At 41.5% G+C, this 6,000-nt stretch overlaps 1 protein-coding gene across 6 annotated transcripts in view; it reads right to left on the reverse strand.

Moving 5' to 3' along the window:
• The window catches only part of CNTN5 (contactin 5), a 608,827-nt gene extending 604,345 nt beyond the window's left edge, over positions 1-4,482 (reverse strand). For 4 of the 6 annotated variants that reach the window (XM_054269698.1, XM_054269699.1, XM_054269694.1 and 1 more), the window contains exon 1: positions 3,911-4,162. The gene's annotated coding sequence lies outside the window, so the exon portion shown is untranslated. Of the gene's footprint in view, positions 1-3,781; positions 3,867-3,910; positions 4,163-4,416 lie in introns of those variants that run through there. The other 2 variants (XM_054269695.1, XM_054269697.1) reach the window with 2 other exon arrangements.
• Between the last annotated feature and the right edge of the window lie 1,518 nt (positions 4,483-6,000).

The following is a 6,000-nucleotide window of genomic DNA, read 5'->3' on the forward strand; positions in this document are numbered from 1 at the left end:
AAGAGTTGGATGTATTTTCTATTTCTAGGTGTGGGAATGGAGAAGAGTTATCAATTTTTTCCAAGACTGACATGTAAGTTCGGTCCTGAAGGAGATGTAAAGAGGTGAGCTATGGTGGTGTAACTAGTACATGACAGCATGCATCATTCTGATGTAACCTCATGGCTCTGTAAGCTTGAGAGTTGGGCTGAGTGGATGACTACACAGAATAAGTATGAACACGTTGTGATCAGCAACATCAGCTGTAGCATGGATAGAAATTCTAATGCTTTATTACAGTCAAAACATAGAGAATCTGACATAGTATTTCCTTATTACATATTCACTTGCACCATCTTCAAATTGATTTGTTGCCTTTATGAAATACAGTGAGAAATCATCCTGAACTTCCTTTTAGAAACCAGCATATGAGCAAAGATCAAATTTTCTTATGCTTCACACACTTAGAGATATTTTCATAAATCAGCCAAGAAATTAATTATAAAAACAAACAGATTACATTTCCTTCCACTAACTAGAAAATGTTACTGTTGCTGCTATTCCAGCTTGCAAAGACACAGAATCATTGCTCTTCAATATATATGTGTGTGTATAGACACATCTATACATACGTACACACACATTGTGAGGTTTTCAAATCTTTAAGAAAAATAAGAACATATTTATCTCATAAGGTTTTAATAATTTAATAATTTGCAAACCCATTTCCTAATAGAGTGTTTTTGATCAAAATCATTCAGGAGATAAGAATCTGTAGGGACCCCATCACTTCCAGAAAGAGCACTTTTCCCTTGTAAAGCACTAAAAAGTTGGTAATCCAGGGTGTAACAGACCGTGAAAAAAGCATCACAGAAGCCATGCACAGAAGGAAGAAAACATACTGTGAAGCACCTACCAATATAGTATTTGCAACCAAATGTCTATTTCACATTGATTCTCAGGGTATTAAGAATGCACTATAAACTGTGGTGGATTTTATTTAGCATTTTAGAGCACAACAAATTGTTCAAATGATTGAAGTTGTTCTGAAAATGAGAGAAAGTGCAATACAGAATCTTTAGCAGGAGTATAAGGAGGGAGCAGACCAACAGTGGCAAATTTTGCAGTACATTTGTAGGAACTAGAATCTGTGTTGCAGGCTACAAGCAGAAAGACAAAATCAGTCAGAAGAACTATTGTTTTCTCAATGCCACTGAACCAATCACCTCAGATGGCTCAATACCTTTGTATGTATACTCTTAACATACAGATTTCTATGATGTCTTTTGTAAAGACTTGCATTAATTATTTAAAATAAATATTTCTATCATTAACCTAATCAGAAAATTTCCGGTGTGTTGAATTGTTCAGTGGAACAATTTTTTTCTACATTTGTAGAAAATCAGATTAAGCCTTTTTGAACATACCAGATTTACAAGAAGCAGGAAAGAAACCTGGATCTCAGACTGTCATTTAAAGCATCATGCTTTTAACCTCCTCTTTCCATACAGAGCTCTTTACCTTTACTGACACCCTCTGGTCCCTATGCCTAAGTCAGATTTGAATTCATTCCAGCACTCCTTCAAAAATTTACTCTCCAAATCAATATTTTGTGGAGCACAGATCTAGACATTTTCTGAAACTCCCATAAATCATATCACTGGTTCCCCAATAGTTCACCATGTCAGCAACTTATTTAGGGGACTCAAGCAAATTTGCCAGTCCCAACCTTCCTGTATTAAATCTGTGCTAGCAATCCTCCAAGATATGCATTTCTTAAAGTTGCCCTTTATTATTTTCTAACAGCAGAGCTCTTAATCACACTTTTATCTTAGCTGCTATGATATTTTTCCTCAAGACTTCTTTTCAAAGTTACTTTCTTTCAAATTGTCAAGTAGAACTCACCCAGTGAGATGTTTTTATTTTCTGTTTTCATTCTTAGTACATCTGCCCTTGTTATAAAATGAAATCAAGATCCCTTCTCCCGATATTTTTACCTAGATTTCAAAATATGACCTTCAGCTTTCCATTGACCAAAAAAACTAAAACCTACACTTTTAATCTCCCAACTATCCCTAGCTATCTTCCCACTTTCATGTCATGCTCTGCAAGTTCTGAGTTCTTTTGCATGGGCATTTGCTTTGTAAGTGTATGAAACAGAAGTGCTGCATGTTCAATAGTCCACTTATAAAACTACTTCGCTGTTATCCCCTTCAAGAGTGCTTAACACTTCACACTCCCTAATATATTTTTTGTCTTCTGAAACTTTATCTTCTTAACCACGTCTTTTAAATATTCCCATAGTGAATCAACAGTAAATCTCTGCTGAAGGCCACTGTACATATAACACTCCTCAGTTACAATAGTTCACATCTCAGTTTTCTGTCTTCCTTTCAGCATTCTTCAAACTAGTAAACAAGAGTTTGTGTTTTCCCTCACAACAAGATAGACAAGGGGTTTGAGGGAGAAGGTTGGGGTTTTTCTTGTTTTCTTTTAGTTTTACTTGAAACTTTGTAGGTAAGTGTTACAGTAACTGAAGTCAATTTATAAAATATATTTTTAGAAATTCTACTAGAGCATTGGGTAGCTTTTTTAAGCAATGGTCCAGTTATTGCTAATTCTTTCAATAACTCTGGTAATAATATTAATCAAAATGAACCAAACTTGTGCTTTTGATTCTCATAAAGTACTTCTGAAGGAGTGGTATCACAACTCAGCAAGAATTAAAGGCAGTTTTATTAATTGGAAAATTTCATTCAAATTTTAATTATCAGGAATCCCCCCATAGCTTTTGGATAATAGTGAATGTATAATTTATTTATAGTTTCAAACTTCAGGATCTCATCAGCAGCTCACTGAAGCCTAGGGAAATGCTGGAACACCTCAAAAAAACCCCTGGCACCAGTTCCTTCATTTAAGAAACCAAAATCAACTAAAATTGTGTCATTCCAAGGAAGTATTACTTTTTAAACAAAAAAAAAAAAAACAACCAAAAAAACCACACAAACAAAAAAACACACAAAAAAAACCAACTTTGGAAAAACTTTAAGCTGCATTTCTGAAATATCGCAACACAGAAAAAGTAAGTCCTAAGTACTCACATTACATTATCTTGTCTAACTTCTGTTGCAGGAAGTTTCTGAGCTTAATAGATGTGCAATTGCACATCTGAAGAAGTACATATACAGTCATGGAATTATTTTCTTTTTCTAATTTAAAAATCTTAAAAAGACAGTTTCATGCTCTATGTCACAATAACTCTCGGTTCATCTTCTAGCCAGTTCACAGACATTCCACATAGTCTTATTAACTGCCCTCACATCAGAGACAAAAAATCGGTGCATCTTTATGTAATTCCATCTCCTCTGCCTGTCAGCAAAGGAGAAGAGTCCTGGAGCTGCACTTTTCTAATTCCAGAGATAACTGTTTATCCCAAAGCCAAGTATCATTCAAAACTCCAAAACAACACAACTTTCAGTGAATCGCTATAAACTCAATATGCTGGGTTACTTCCTGATTCAACCTCAAGCATTAGCATGGTAGCTCTCCCAAATATAAAAATTTAGCACATTTGCATAGGCATTCCTTCTCTGGAGTATGTATTTGTACTAAAAGCCTCTCATCTCTCTTCACAACTCATTCACTGCAGTAGTTTGCTCCCCAGTTAAACGACAGGAAGCATATAGCAGATCATAGTAATCTCTGCTTCAACTTTTCTGCTCAATTATGACAATTTCAATGTAAGATTCGAAACAAAAAAGCAAAACACATAAACCTGCAGCCCAAAAACGGGATCTCTCACGGTTGCCGGCTTCACGGTAGACTGCTCACAGAGACGCTGCGATAGATATTACAGCAAATAATCTGCACACACTCCAAAGTCTAACCAGGGAAATCAGTGCCTGGCTGGAGGAACGGCAAAGACACTTACCGCTGCTGTGGCACCGTCTCTCCCGCCCTGACTCTCAGTCTCTCTCTCCCATCCTCCTGACAGCCTCAAATATAGCAGTCCCTTATGTTGCTGAGCCTGGGGGAGCAGAGGATTGCAGAGTTGGGTTTTTTTCCCTTTTTTTTTTTTCTCTTTTTTTTTTAAACCATCCAGAGGTAGTTCTCCAGACCCGACCGCTTCTCCTCCTCGGCTCGCTCAGTGATGGAGAGCGCCAGGTGAAGGCATCCGCGCCGCGGCTCCCGCGAGCCCCTCCCGGCCCCGCCGTGCCCCCTCCCGGCGGGGGGACCGAGGCGCCTCCCCCGGCTGCTCCCGGGGGGCGGCGGAGGCTCTGCCCGCCCCTGCCTGCACGCGTGCGGATGTATAGATGATGTGGATGTGCGTTTATGCGAGTGCCATCTCACACCGCCGCCCGCAGCTCGCCCCTACCCCTAAGCGCGCAAGGACCCCCCTCCTCCCTCTCTCCTCCTCCTCTTGCTGCTCCTCTCCACCTTCCTTCCCGATTCTCCTCTTCACTCCTCTGCCCCGGAGCGTGAAGGCAAGAGGGCAAGTTGGCGAGCGCAGTCCTCTGATCTCCTGCTCCTCCTCTAACCCGAGACACCAGCCTCTTCCATCCACCACTTTCTGACCCCATCCTCTCCTCCCTCCTTCTCATCCCCTTCCCCATCCTCCTTCCAGGTGGATTGATTTTTATGATTATTTTCTTTCTTTTATTTTTTTTTTAAACGCGTTTTACTCCTCTCCAGCGGTTATGACCCTCCCTACCCCCGCGCTCTGCAGCCGGAGCCGGGAGCCCGGGAGCCGCGGCTGCTGCCCGCACCGCAGCGCACCGCAGCGCAGCGCAGCGCAGCGCAGCGCAGCGCAGCGCACCCTCTCCTCCTTTACACCGCGGCTGCTCCGGCTGGAGGCACACCCGGGGCGGCCAGCGCTCGGCCGGCATCCAGACCGCCGCGGCTCCGGCAGCCGCTTCTCCCGCTGCTCGCTTCCCCGCCATCCCCCCGTTCCGGCTGCATCCCCGCCCGCAGCCGGCAGCGCTGTGCCCGCCCGGCCCCGCCGAGCGCCCCCGCCCGCCCCGCGCAGCCCCGGGCACGGCTGCCGGCGCCGCCACATCGGCCTCCGGGCGGGTCCTCCTCGCATCCACCCACACATCCAGCGCGTTCCCACTCTTCTGCCTCTCCCTAATGGCTGTCCTCAGCATCCAGGCTGATTCTAATCCTTCCTTTCTTTTTTTTTTTTTCTTTTTTTCTTTTTTTTTTTTTTTTGTGTTTTCCCCTGTGGCAATGGCAACTTGTGCTATAAAATTTAATGCTTTTCTGGCCTTCTGTTCTTTTCTTTCATTGCCTTTTTTTCCCCCTTTTGCCTTCCACAAGTAGTTAGGACTCTTTTTTTAACTTCTGCGTTATCTGAGTAATTATTGTATAATTCCTATTCTCTGAGAATTTTCTCTGCTTCAGTGTTTCCATTTCAATGATTTATGCTTTCTGAACCTCTGTGGTCTACAAATATCTGTGTGAGTGCACGTGTGTGTTTGCATTTTTCTTTACTAACCTTATTTTTTTTCTATCCCAGGTAGTTTCTGGCAAATTTTCAAAAACTGACCCTTTTGTGCTTTAGATTCAGGAGAACAAAGATTTTGGATTAATTCTGGAATTTGCTGGGGGTTCTTACACAACTCTGGTCTCAAATTGGCAATACTAATATGAGTTTTTCTCTGTGTCTTTTGCTTGTCTCTTATATTGAAGCCTCTAGCAAGATAAGATACTAGTGATGAGTAACACAAAAGTTTTATACACTTTTGTGGTCCTGTATAATACATGGAAGTCTATCACAGGATTTACAGCTCAACATCATGTTCAGTGAATTCTGTGCACTACTGTCAGTGAGGATGAATTGAAAAAAAACCCCTCACTTTCAATTCTTTTTTTTATTGTTCTAAGATTGAAAATTTCTGGTCCTTCATCACCATCTCCCACTGTCCTAACTATCATAGTGGAAGAGAGAGAATGCATCCATCATTAGGAATGGACTTTGTCTGGAAACACTATTTCATACAAACACAGAAGACAATTGTCTCC

Source organism: Melozone crissalis, unplaced genomic scaffold (assembly GCF_028551555.1).
Source record: "Melozone crissalis strain CALT ecotype California unplaced genomic scaffold, PUWL_Pcris_2 ptg000008l_1, whole genome shotgun sequence".
In the NCBI taxonomy this organism is placed as follows: domain Eukaryota; kingdom Metazoa; phylum Chordata; class Aves; order Passeriformes; family Passerellidae; genus Melozone; species Melozone crissalis.